Source organism: Chrysochloris asiatica, unplaced genomic scaffold (assembly GCF_000296735.1).
Source record: "Chrysochloris asiatica unplaced genomic scaffold, ChrAsi1.0 scaffold00041, whole genome shotgun sequence".
In the NCBI taxonomy this organism is placed as follows: Eukaryota; Metazoa; Chordata; class Mammalia; order Afrosoricida; family Chrysochloridae; genus Chrysochloris; species Chrysochloris asiatica.
This window is the reverse complement of record NW_006408559.1, coordinates 9,775,330-9,790,035: the sequence shown is the minus strand read 5'-3', so window position 1 is coordinate 9,790,035 and position 14,706 is coordinate 9,775,330. Positions and strand designations below refer to the sequence as shown.

At 41.8% G+C, this 14,706-nt stretch overlaps 1 pseudogene; it reads left to right on the top strand.

Annotated features, from left to right (window-relative positions):
* The first annotated feature begins 255 nt into the window (after window positions 1-255).
* On the top strand, window positions 256-933 carry LOC102828258 (annotated as a pseudogene).
* The last annotated feature ends 13,773 nt before the right edge of the window (window positions 934-14,706 follow it).

Genomic DNA, 14,706 nt, shown 5'->3' with positions numbered 1-14,706 from the left:
CAAATTTGGAAAACAACTACCTGGCCAACCAACTGTGAGAGATGCACATTCATGACCAGTCCAAAGAAAGATGGCCCCACCAAATGTGGAAATGATTGAACGAAGCCACTAGCACCAAAACAAGTAAAACCATGCTGAAGATCATTTGGAAATGGATGCAGCAGTAGTCCCACGGGCATTTGCCAGTAATAAAAGCTGGAGGCTATTTTTGTCGTCTCTAGCTTGTGGCTTCTTTTGCATTTCTCAAAGTTGCAGCTCAAACTGATGGAGATTAACCGCGAGATGCTGAACAAAGTGCTGGCTGGGTCGGGGGTCGCTGGCCAGTGGTGCTTCATGGATGTGCTGAGGCTAGAGGAGGAAGTGCTGGGCTCTGTACCAGCCTGCCTGCATGCTGCTGCTGCTCTTTCCCCTCACTGCTCAGCATTAGAATTTTAGGAAATAACAGATGGAAGAAATGAAGGGACAAGAAGTTAGTCCTAAAGTGTGCTTTATGAAGCAGACCATTGGAAACACCTCTGGTACAGTTGGGCTTATCCATGCAGTGGCCAATTATCAGGACAAACTAATCTTTGAGAATGGGTCAGTCCTGAAACAGTTTCTTTCTAACGGAGAAGATGTCCCCTGAAGACAAAGCAAAATGATTTGAAAAGAACAAGGCCATCCAGGCAGCCCATGATGCTGTGGTGCAGGACAGCCAGTGCTGGATAGATGACAAAGTAAACTTTCACTTTATTCTGTTTAATTACATGGAGGGTCAACTCTATGAACTAGATGGACGGATGCCTTTTCCAGTGAACCATGGAACCAATTCAGAGGACTCTACTGCAGGATGCAGCCCAAGTCTGCAGAGAATTCACTGAGCATGAGCAAGGGGACGTCTGCTTCTCTAATGCCCTATGGGAGGGAGCTGGTTCCCTCTTCCCTTCAGAGTGAAAACATGTACCTATCAGTGCAGTCTGAAATGCTTTGGTCCTTGTAAAGCACAGCTGTTCTTCAGTTCTGCAGGAACACATCTACCCTCAGCCACACCCACGCTGCTAGCCGAATCCCACTCTTGATTCCAGCAAGGTTTGTTGTAAGCTTGCCGATGGTGAAGCATTCTCCCCAGATCCCTGTTGTATGTCTTGTATCTTAATATCTAATGCTTTCAATGGCTACTTTGGTTTGTCTGTAAGTTATGGCCTTGGATATGGTTTAATTGTTTGTCATTAAAAGGAATAAAACTTTTCTGCTCAGAAAAATAAAAGCTGAATTCTGAAGAAGATGTGGAATGAGGGACAACATTGCTGGTGTCAGCTGGATCTTGGTTGAAAGCAGAGAATATCAGAAAGATGTTGACATGTGTTTTATCAACTATGTGAAAGTATTTAACTATGGGGATCCTAGCAAATTATAGATAATATTTGGAAGAATGAGAATTCCGGAATGCTTAATTGTACTCATGTGAAATGTGTATATAGAACCAGAATCAGTCATTCAAACAGAGCAAAAATAGACAGAGTAGATTAAAATCGGAAAAGGTATACTTCAGGATTATCGTTTTTCACCATACTTATTCAATCTGTATGCTGAGCAAATCATCCAAGAAACTGGTCTAAGAGGAAGAAGAATACAGCAGTAGGATTGGAAGAAGTCTCATTTACTATCTGTGATATGCAGAGGATGCAACCCTGTTTGCTGAAAATGAAGATGGCTCGAAGCACTTACTGATCAAAGATCAAAGACTATGGCCTTCAGTATGGATTACACCTCAACACGAAGAAGACAGAAATACTCACAACTGGACCAAAAAATTGTCAAGGATTTCATTTTATTTGGATCTACAATCAACGCTCATGGAAACAGGAGTCAAGAAATCAAACGACATATTCCATTGGGTAAATTTGCTGCAAGAGACCTCTTTAAAGTGTTAAAGAGCACAGATGTCACTTTTAGAAACAAGGTGTGCCTGACCCAAGTCATGATTTTTTCAATGACCTCATATGCATGTGAAATCTGGGCAATGAGTAAGGAAGGAAGACCAAAGAATTGATGCCTTTGAATTATGGTGTTGGCAAAGAAGTTTGAATATACCATGAACTGCTAGAACAATAAACAATCCTGCCTGGGAAATAGTACAGACAGAATGCGTCTTAGAACTGATAATGGTAATAATTCGTCTCACGTACTTTGGATATATTATCAGCAGGGATGAGTCACTGTGTTCCCCTGTATTTCCCCGCCCCTTGGACATGGCTCCATTCACCAGTGCTGACCAATGGGGAGTGATGAGAAGGATTGGTGTCGTATCAGAGCTGAGGAGCAGTCCCCTCAGCTCCCATTGTCACTGTCATGGCAACTGCTGATGTTTGTGCTTCCTTGTGTCTGGGGGGTGGAAGGACTGTGTGCACATGAGGCCTACACCCCCAACTGTTGGGCTTTAAACTGAATAAAGCATAACCCTATGTCCTGGTAAACCACTAAGAGCCCAGGATAATTTTCTTTACATTTCATCCTAATACACCTATGGTTGCCTCAAGAGTTTCACAAACTCATCTCCTCACCCTGACTTATCTGTTATTTGCTTAAGATTCCATTCCAGCTTTCTAGTTGATCCCTAGGGACTCTCATTATTGCTTGGACCATCAATAGCCAGAATGTAAGCTAGACTCTTGTTCGGACCACTTATCAAGAAGAAACTAAGACACAAAAGGGTTAAAAAAAAAAAAGAGAAGGACCACCAACAAATCCCCTGAGTCATTGTCTGCAGGGGCAGGGAGCATTTTAGAGACCTTGGATCCTCTTCCATCTCTGGATAATGAAAACCATTTTTGCTCAAAATCTAACCTAAAGGTTGGTGGTCCAAAACCATCCAGGAGTACCATGGAAAAAATATCTGGAGATTTGTTCCTGTACAAATTATAGACAAGAAAACCCTATAGAGCAGTTCTACTCTGCACACACAGGGTTGCCAAGTGTCGGAATGGAACCAATTAAATGGCAATAGGTTTGATTTTATTTTTTCTGACTCTTCTTCCATCTCTAAACCTGCCTAGAGTAAACTCTGCCTAGAGTTAATCTCAAAGCAGTACCTTCATTATACAAATATATCCCAAAAGACAATACTTGATTTCTGTATATCCACTGCATTCACAATGATCAACTATTTGCTGAGTCCAATTTGATGACTTTTCCAGAGAAAGAACATCGTACAATTCTGTGTAAGCCACCGCTAGAATCAACATGATTATAATAGATTGACTCTGGTTGACACAGTCAAATGCCCCAGTGTTTAGAAATGTTCCCACTCAGGCCTAAATGTCATGGACAATTTACACTGGATGGATAGCTGTGATAAGAATAAAATAATTATGGGTGGAAAAATGTCCAGCAGTCCTCTCATCATTTGAGGGGCATATAAAATATATTTATGAGCTACATTAAAGAACTGATTTTGCTAGTGCCCAACTATAAGTGAGTCATTTCCAGTGTTCTCTAGTTCTCTAGGGTATATTTTTATAACAGTATCAATTTATTATAAAGGTCAGTATTTTTTCTTCTTTTTCAAATTCTTTTAAGTGGATTTTGAAAGTCCATTTTCTCATGTATTTAAAATTCTAACACACCACTGCAAAATGACCAGGGGAGTCCTCTGGGATTTACAAATAAAAAGCAAACCATTTGATGCAACATGAACCTGGGTCACCGCAAAACATCATTAAGAAAAGGTCAGCCCCGGACAACACAGAACAAAAGCCAAAGACATCAGGGATCTTGAACACTGTGGAGTTGGAGAAGGAGTTTACTCAATACTCTCTTTCAGAGTTTTCTGATGAGATTAGAAGGCCCATCCTGTGGTTAAGGTAGACCTGGAATTTTCTCTTTCTCCTGTTATTTGGATCCATAGATAACTTGATTTGATTGCATCCTCTTTTCCTCTCAGTGGGGACAGTAGGTTTGCATTGTCAAGAACAGTTTCTTAGTGGACTGTGCAACTACAAATCCAACTGTGGTATGTAATGCTCAGATACACAGAGCTGTTGAATTAATAAATGAGTATTTTCTGACCATCTGCTTCCATCAAGATTCTAGCTTAAAAAAATGCTATGGACCAGTTCTACTAATTCACCTAGAATCATTCAATGTCAAAAAGGGACTGGATGTCACATACAATAAGACAAGTATCACAGTTGCGATTGAGTGGACTCCAACTGATGGCAACTCAGTGTGTGTCAAAGTCTAGCTGCACTCCATAGCATTTTCAGTAGCTGATCTGGGAAGAATAAATCTCTAGGCTTTTCTTCAGAGGAGACGCTGAGCCAACTCATAGCACCAACCTTTTGACTAACAGCTAAGTGTACTGACCATTTGTATGATCCAGAGATGCCTACACAAGTATAAAGTGAACGACAATGAATCCACTGATTAGGTCATTTGTTGTCAAGACACCCATCATTGGTTTGGACCTTTTCCATGTGGTATTGGAAATCATTTGCTGTTTTTTTATTGGCGAGTATGGGTACAGTTCCCACCCTTCACCTCACTTTCCATTCTCCACAAGAATGGGTCAAGGAAATGAGCCTGTCCCTGGCTGATTGTCCCTCTGCCATGAGTTTGGCCAAAGGAGTCTTCTTCTTGGCAAGCCATCTCGGATGCCACGGTTGACTGGTGCAGCCTACCCAGATTAGCAGAGACCTGTTCTTATCTTCACTAGCTGATGGACTTCCCCACTGAGCACCGAGACTCCTGGTGTGTGAGGAGAAACAGGTGACATGCCAAAGCTTTCCAAACAGTTGTTGCTGTTATGTGCCATGTTACAGAGATCCTGTATAGGATTTCTAAAGGTGGCTGGTGGGTTTGAACTACCGACTTTGCAGGTAGCAGTCCAGAGCTTAGCCTATGGTGGTGGTTGGTGGTTATGTGCCATGGAGTCTGTCGCAACTCACAGCAACCCTGTACAGGGTTTCTGAGACTGTGAATCTTAATGGGAGCAGAAAGCCTCACCTTTCTCCTGCAAAACAGCTGGTAGCTCGAATTGCTGACCTTGCAGTTCGCAGCCTGACTATTAATCACCAAAATGCACCACAAAATTAAAGTTCCCCCACCTGAATCCCAGTATTTTCAGTGTCAGATTACTCAATAAGCAAGGTAAGCACGGGCTAACTTGTGCTTACTTACAAATCTATAGTGAACAATTTCACAATTTTTGACCATATCCAAGATTATACTTCTAGGTATGGCTGGCATCTGTCTCTCTCCCAACCACTGAGTACCTTCTACAGATTCAGTCTCTTTTTAAATGTACAGTCCTTAACAGGACCAGAGGAACCAGTATGTAAGGTAAGCATGGGTTTACTTGTGCTTACCTACTCATCTGTACTGAACAGTTTCACCAAATCTTTCACCCATGTGAAATTGTTCATTGCAGATTGTTGTTAAGTGCCGTCGAATCGGTTCTGACCCATAGCAACCCTATATAGGGTTTTTGAGAAGCAGCTGTCACTGACCTTGTGGCTGAAACTGACTTTGCAGTCCAGCGCATTAAACCACGGTGCCACACCAGAACTCCTTGCAGATTATTAAGTAAGCACAAGTAAGCTCATGTTTACCATGATTATTGGGTAATCTGCTGCCCTTGCCAGAAACACCAGGTTCCATATTGGGAAGATGCCCCCAGTCTTGTCCTCAGTATGTTGTTGTTGTTGTAGTTAAGTGTCAGTTCTGACTCATAGCAACCCTGTATAGGGTTGCTGAGGAATGACTGTTGATTTTGAACCTCCAACCTTGTGGTTAGCAGTCCAGTGCTTATCCTACATCATCACACTAGGGCTTCCTGTTCTCCATATAAGTTTCCAGAAACAAAGACTATGGCATGACACAACTGGGAAACACCTGGCCCCTGCCTTCTCTCTCTTTATATAGAAAAGTCTGTTTCCCCAACATGCCCCTCAGCATGACTTAGATCTTCTCCTCCTCTGACAACTGAGCAGCCATGTTTCCTGTCCACACAAACAGTAGAAATGGAGACAGAAAACTCCACAACAATGGAAAGCTTACCATTTCAACAGAGGCAAGGATGTCCTGTCGTAGCCCCTTAATAAAAAGAAAAAGGAGGTAGTGGAAATGAAAAATCAGCTCTGCATTAGCAGCACTGAGGAGGCTTAGGTGTTGGGCAGCTAACAGCAGTATCAGTAGTTCGAAGGCACCAGAGACAGAAAGACGAAACTGTCTGCTTCCACCAAGATCTGCAATCTCAGAAGTCCTGTACAGGGTGGTCATCAGTCAGAAGAGACTCAGTGGTCGTGGGTTTGTTTGGTTGGAGTCTACCAGTGCAGGAGTTTGGTGCATTGGGCTGATGACACCAAAGGAAACCAGTTTTGCTTGTCGGGCTGACATGATCTGCCAGAGTCTCTCCTGGCTATAGTGACTAGAGATGGGTTTTGTCCCTATAAGCCCATCCTGAACAGACCGTGCACATCCTGCCTGCAATGAGGTCCTCTCCCAACCTGCCCCTTCCAGCCTCCATGGTCTGAATCTAATCCGAAGAAGACTAAGCCCCTTTTGTCCCCATCAAAGTCATGATACTGGGCCTGCGTCTTCACTTCCCTGATCTCTGAATTATCCCATTTAGGCCTTATTCCTGGGCTTTGCCCCACACTCGCCTCATATCTGACTATAGAATCGACCTTCTCTAGCCCAGCTGGCACTGTGGGTTAGATTGATGGGCTGCTAACCACAAGGCTGGTTGTTCAAAACCACTAGCTGTCTCTTGGAAGAAAAATGAGGTTGTCTGCTTCTGTAAAGATTTACAGTCTAAGAAACCCCCTATAGAGTCGACATGAGTCCGAATCAACTCGATGGCAATAGGTTTGGGTTAGTATTATAAATTCAATGTAGATTTTCTAATAGATAAAATAACCTTCATGTTTTCATCCAATGTGAAAATACAAAAATTGTGACTTGTATTATCATTTATTACATTTTTTTTTATTTGTGCAAGTCATTCGTGTTCCCAGAAGAAGATCAAATTGTGGGAGTCTTCTGTTTTCATCTCTTTTCAGGGTACCTTTGGGACAGCCAGGGCAGAACTTCACTACACTATTCCTGAAAGGGTGCCCCTGGGCAGACACCAATTAGGAGCCCATGATAAGGACTGCTGTGGCTAAATACACCTGTGCAGAAAGGGCATCTGTGCATTTCACGCTGCCTAGACCTGCTTACAACCACCAGGACAGAGATTGGCTTAGAAAGGTCCTTGAGTCTACTTTTGCCCTGTGTGGGATCTACATGAAACACACTATGCAATAGAGAGAAGAGCAGAAGTAGCCTCAGCCTGCCAAGAGAAATGCTTGCAGCAAAATCTGCTCTTGTCTCTCTACAGACAAAGCCAGGGGCCAATGTTCTTCCATCCACAGTCTCAAATCCTCCTTCTGCTGCTACTCTGTAGAGACACTTGATTTGTAAACAATGTCAATGCTCTAAATAGACATTTTGGGGAGTGAAGGTTTCCTGGACCATGGGATTTAGAGCAGGACCTAGATTCTGAGTCTGCCACTAACCATCTGTGCTGGTGGTATTGTTACCTGTTGTCTAGGTGGTCTCTCACATCATGGAGACCTCCATGCACAACAGAATGAAATGTCACCCGGTCCTGCTCCATCCCATGATCAGCTGTGGATCCAGCTTCTGTGACCCATAGAGTTTTCATTGGCTGATTTTTGAAGTAGATCATCATGCATGTCCTCCTAGTTGGTCTTAGTTGGGGAGCTCTGCTGAAACCTGTTCAGTGTCAGAGCAACACGTGAGTCTCAAGGGCACATGGCTGAGGGCGATAAATGAGGGGCATTAGTCAGGAGTCTAGCCAGTTCTTCCTCATGGAAGGAGAGGATTCTGCCACACTGAACCGTACCGCCTGTGCGATCTTGGGTGAGTCTATGCACACTTCTAGCCTTCAGTTTCTCCATACATGAAGTGGGTCCATTAGGAAGTTCTTTGATTCACTCCTACAGCTGCTATTAGTGTTACTGTGGTGAATCTCAAACTTTAGCATGTGTCAGAATCACCTGTGAATACATACATAGCTGGACACCCCCTCCTCCCCCATCAAATAACCCATTGCCATCAAATCCATTCTGACTCACAGCAAACCTATAGGATAGAGTAGAACTGCTCCATGGGGTTGCCAAGACTGTAAATGTTTAGGGAAGCAAACTGCCTCAGCTCACCCCTAGAGTTTCTACATCACTAGGTCTAGGTTAAGGAGGCTAATCATTTGCCTTTCTAACAAGTTCCCAAATGATGTTGATATTGCTGGTCCTGAGACCACAGGTTTGAAAACCACTGAGTGAAAGGATAAGAGATGTACTTACCTGTGTTTCAAGTCTCATCTTCTTCTGTGTAATGGATTGATTTTTGTCCCCCCAAATGGTATGTTGATGTCCTAACCCTTGTATCTCTGAACAGGACCTTGGGTGGGTGGAAGTCAAGTCTTTGAAAATGTGATATGTATGATGCTAATCTATGAACACTATTGAGAAAGAGTTCTGACATGGTGTTACGTTCCCTCCATTGAATTCCCTTTTCCTTGATAAGTATGGGCATTTACGTTAAAACAACACTTTAATTCCAAAGCGTTTAGCTGTTTATGTATTACCTGAAGTCAAGATTCTCCCTTTGGGAATGACAGTTAATTCCATCACAACCAATTGAGAAAAGAAATACAGAAGCAAAATGGTTTCTAAATTAATGGCTTTTAAAAGTTTCCTGGGGAGTTGTCAGGCAATTCTAAATGATTTTATGTTCCATATCCATTTCCAGCATGGAAAAGTGGTAACACTATCCTAAAAGGAAAGCAAAGGAAACCATTGTAAAGAAATTGAATTTTGCCATCTAGACACAAAGTAGATTTCTAAATGACGGCAAGGAGTTTTAAGCAAGATGTATGCTAGTGAGTGCTACAGCCATTGATTGATGCCAAGCGCCACTTTGTTTTCTATTTGGTGAGTGTAGCTTACTCAGAAACCAAACCAAAATCAAACCATGGCCATCGACTCCAACTCATGGTGACTCCCTGGGTTTCGGAGGAGTACTGTGCTTATTAGACTTTTCAGTGACTGTGATCTTACCAAAGTCAGTTGCAGTCCAGTGCATACTGCTTATGATGCCCAGAGACATTACTTACCAACAGGAGTGCCCTAAAGTGGCCCCACTGGAGACTTTTTTCACATAATGTCATTAACTGTGCCACAGGTCCTAGTCTAAATTGATGTGAGATATGAATCTGTATACATGCTCTCCAAAGAATCACACTGACCAAGGTATGTAAGTGTATGTGTACACACACATTCATTAAAACCTAGACTTGCAAAGGACTAAAAAGTCAAGCCTTGTGTTGCAATACTGACTAATTCTATTGGCAAAATATTAAACGGTACAGGAAGCATCAAAAGAAGATGAAAGAAATACAGTCACTGTACCAAAAAGATTTGGTCAATATTCAATCATTTCCAAGAGGTAGGATATGATCAAGAACTGATAATATTAAGGAAGAAGTCCAAGCTTCACTGAATACATTGGTGAAAAAACAGGGTTTCACAAATTAAGGGAATACAAATGAAGATGTTTCAGCAAATTGATGCAGTGCTGGAAGCTCTCATTCTTCTATGCCATGGAATTTGGCAAAAGTTGACTGGAAGAGATTCATAATTGTGTCCATTCCAAAGAAAGGCAGTCCAATAGAATGTGGAAATTATTGAACAATATCATTACTATCACATGCAAGTAAATTTTGTTGAAGATAAGTTAAGAACAATGGCAGCAATACATAGACAGTAAACTGCAAGAAATTCAAGCCAGATACAGAAGAGAATGTGAAACAAGGAATATCATTGCCAATGTCGAATGGATCTTGGCTGAAAGCATAAAATACCAGAAGGATGTTTAACTGAGTTTTAATGACTATACAAAGGCATTAGACTGTGTGGATCATAACAAATTATGGACAACAGTTCAAAGAACGGGCATTCCAGAACAGTTCATTGTGTTCATGTGGAAACTGTACATAGACAAAGAGGCAGTCTCTCCAACAAAACAAGGAAATACTGTGTGGTTTAGAAACATGAAAGATGTGTGTCAAGGTTGTATCCTTTCATGATATTTATTTACTTTGTATGTTGAGAAACTAATCAAACTGGACTATATTATGAAGAAAGCAGCATCAGGATTGGAGGCAAACGCATTAACAACCTGTGAAATGTAGATTATACAACCTTGCTTGCTGAAATCGAAGAGAACGCAGAGCATTTATTGATGAAGCACAGTCTTAGATATGGACTATATGTTAACATCAGAAAACAAAAACCCTCACAACTGGACTAATAACTAACATCACAATAAATATTAAAGTTGTCAGAATCTCATTATACTTGGATCCACAATTTATGGCCACAGAATCAGCAGTCAAGAAATCAAAGGATGTATTGCACTGGACACATCTGTAGCAAAAGACCTCTTTAGAGAATCAGAAAGCAAAGATGGTACTAAGTGCTGAAGTGAGCTGACCTAAGCCATGGTATTTTCAATTGCTTCCTATGCACAGGAAAGCTGGACAATAAATGAGGAAGGCTGAAGAAGAATTGATTCATTTGAATTATGATGTTGTTGAAGAATACTGTACATACCATGAGCTGCCAGAAGAACAAACAAACGTTGGGGCCTTGGAAGCAGTACAGCTAGAATACTCCTTAAAATTGAGGATGGTAAGACTTCACCTCATATGCTGGGGACATATTATCAGGAGGCACCAGCCCCTAGAGAAGGACGTTTTGCTTGGTAAAGGAGATAATTATAGAAAATGAGGAATTCTTATCAGGATGGATTGGCACAGTGGCTGCAACCATGGGCTGAAACAGACCAGTGACTGTGAGAATGGTAGAGTCGGAATCCCCACGACTGAATGCAAGCCAGTCCAATCCAATTCGAATGAAATTACTCTTCAGGTCCCAAATCCCTCAGAATTCTGAGCCAGGTTGCCTTCACTGTCCCCCCACCCCTACTCCCACCCGGCCACCCAGGACCCTAGTGAAGGCAGGGTGTCGTCCCTGGTGCATTTCAACAAGGAGGTGGTCCAGGTGGATACGTCCCTGGTGCCTTCAGCTGTGCACAGCAGGCCCCCTCACATGTCACTTATGACAGTGATTCCTAAATCAGGACTCTCCTGACCACACCAGACCAGGCTTGCAGATGTCCATCCACCTGTACAGGTTGTTTGATGGAGGCTGTTGACTTTCATGATGCCAGTATTGTGTAACAGACTGAAGTACAGCTAACAATAAAGTTTGAGGACTGTTAAAAAAAAAAAAAAAAGCAGGACCAGGCAGTGTTTTGTTCTGTTATACACAGGGTCCCTATGAGCTGGAGTCAACATGAAGGCATCTAACAACAACAACAACAACAAGAGAATTAAGTTATCTCTCTCTTTTGTAAATTATCTAATGTTTAGAGTGGGTGGCATTCAATTATTCTCAACTGATGTAATTTAGTGAATAACCTAACTTCTGAACCATTTACCTTCATTATAGCTAAGTGCGTAGATACACACTGTTCCCTCATTTCAGATAGCATCTTGTCAGGACCAGCCCTGCCCTAGCATGTGTGTGTGCATCTTTGTGTGTTGCTGCTGTTGTCACTACTTACAATAATGATCTTAACTATACTTGTAAGTCTTTAAGAAGCAGAACTAAAACATCATGGAGAGAAACGTGTTTAGTTCATGAAAGTAAAGCTTTCAAGTTAGTAGCCAAGTTCTTAACCATTGTACCAACCTGGGCTTCTAACCATTGATGACCATGTAGGTAGTATGTGTCCAATACTAAGCCACAGAAGGAAGAATGGTAAACGTCAGTGTGGTGAAGAGCAGGCATTTACTGAAAACAAAGTCAGATGGATACAGGATACAGATATGTCACAGGTGTCCAGCAAAAGCAATTAGAAGGGATCTGGGGTCACTAGCACGTGGTCCAGGGTCCTGGGAACGCACCCTGTCCTGACCTCTTCACAAACAACAGGGTGAAGGGAAGTCTGACTGGGAAGCTGGGAGCCTCAAAAGCAGTGTGAGAAGACATGAAATTAATGATAATTATTAAATCAATGGTGGGGTAGGCTATTAATATTTTATGTTTAATAATTATACTAGCAATTACAATCTATGAATTAATGATTAGTAGTGACACGTTAAAGAATGATTTATGGTGATAAATAAATTATACAAAAATGGAAATGGTCTTCTGCAAGAATGACTGGTATGCATAAAAATAAAAAGGGTGAATAATGGTCAAGTTCTAGACCTCGACCATCAATCATGACTAAAGAACTCCAAGTCCTCCATAACCTAGTATTGGACACATACTACAGACATCATCGGTTAGGAGTCCAGGTGGTACCAGTCCCTGGAGAAAAACACTAGCCTCGGTAATGTGAGAATTATTGAAAAAAGAACTATTTGAGCCCACGAGTTGCTCTATGAGAGAAAGATGTGGTAGCCCTGCTTCCCAAAGATATACAACCTTGGAAAGAAACCCTTTGACCTACAGGGGCACTATGAGTCCGAATCAACTTTACAGCACTTCATTGTGTTGGAAGGCATACTAGTGGGATGAGTTGGTGATCATTTGGATGACTTCAGAGAAATCAGGTGACTTAGCAGAGCTGAGACACCAGACTGAGGTCCTATTTTCTTTAAAGTGACCAGCACTGAAGAAAGGGAAACATTGGAGAACAAGCTTGGTTTTTTAAATCTTTTATTGACTCACCTCAGAGGTCACAGGCAATGTCATAACCAGGGGCATATGGAATGATGCAGAAAGTTTCAAAAGAAGAGGGAAGATGCACAGAGTCACTGTACCAAAAAGAATTGGTCAATGTTCAACTATTTCAAGAGGTAGCATAAGCTCAAGAACCAATGGCGCTACTGAAGGGAGGAGTCTAAGATGCACTAAAGACATTGACAAAAAACCAAGGCTCATGCATTTGACAGAATGCAAATTGAAATTTTCAACAAACTAATATAGCACTGGAAGCACTCACTCATCTATGGCAAAAAAAAATTTAGAAGACAACTATTTGGCCAACCAATTGGAATAGGTCAATATTTTTGACCATTCCAAAGAATAGTGACCCAACGGAATGCAGGAGTTGTCGAACAATACCATTAATATCATTTGCACGTAAAATTTTGCTGAAGATAATTCAAAAACAGGTGAAGCAGTACATCAACAGGGAGCTGCCATAAATTCAAATCCGGTTCATAAGCGAACGTTCAATGGTATATATAATTGCTGATGCCAGATGGATCTTGGATAAAAGTAGAGAATACCAGAAAGATATTTACTTGTGCATTTGAATTGTGATATTGGCGAATACTGAATGTACCATGGACTTGCAGATGAACAAATAAATCTGTCCCAGAAGAACAGCCAGTATGTTTCTAAAAATCAAGGATGGCAAGACTTTGTCTCCAATTCTTAGAATACGTTATCAGGAGAGACCAGTCTCTGGAGGACATCATGCTTGGCATGATGTGAAAAAGAGGAAGACCTCCAGCAAGGTGGATTGACACAAAACCACTAGCATTGGATTCAAAAGTAAGAATTGTGAGGGTAGTGCAGGACCAGACAGTGTCTCATTCGGTTGTGCATAGAGTCACTATCAGTTGGAATGGAATGGATTACACCTAACAACAGCAATAGCTGTCATCTGGTGAGTGGCGACCAGAGACTCTGTTAACCATCCTGCAACACACAGGACAACTCTTTACAACTAGGAATTACCTGGCGCAAAATGTCAAGAGTCCTGTGGTTGAGAAATCTTTGCTTAATTGAATAGGCACCTTTGATCATGTGGTTTCTTCTTTACTTGCAACTTTCTGGAAAATTCCTATTGATCCTTCGAGGTCCAATTCAATTATCTCCTGTCCGAAGCATAACTGGGCAATACGCTTCTTACTTCCCAAAACAATCTAATGCCTGTTTGCCTGGGACTTGTGTTCTGAAATAATACTTTGCCTGCTTCTATTCCTGGTGGTGCAGTGGGTTAAGCATTTGGGACGCTAACCACAAGGTTGTCAGTTCAATTCCACCAGACATTTCGTGAGATAAAGATGAGGTTATCTGCTTCAATAAAGAACTATAGTCCTATAATCTGTAGGGTATTCCACTCTGGCCTTAGGGTAGTTTGGAGTCGGAATTGATTTCATGGCAGTAATATTTTTTATTCTGCTTTTTTTCTTTTTTCCAGCATTGTTTTAAGGTCCCTGGGTAGAACAAATGGTTCGTATTTGGCTACTATTCTAAAACTTGGCAGTTCAAACCCATCCAGCACTGGGAAAGCAAGTTCTGGTGTCTTGGGTCCATAAAGATTGCAGCCAAGAAAACCCTGTGGACCAGTTCTACTCTGTCACACGTGGGATTTCTAGGCATTGGAATGGACTCATTGACAATGGGCTTGGTTTGGTGTTTTTAGGGTTGTACTGATCACACACCATGTGTCCTGTCACAGAGTTCTGTGTCACTTCAGCAGAACTGAAATAATAAAAATAGCTACCTTGGATTAAAGGAACTCTGGTAGCGTAGTGGTTATGAGTCGGGCCGCCAGTCTCAAGGTCAGCAGTTCAAAACTACCAGTGGTTCTGTGGGGAAAAGATGAGGTTTTCTGCTCCCATAAAGATTTATA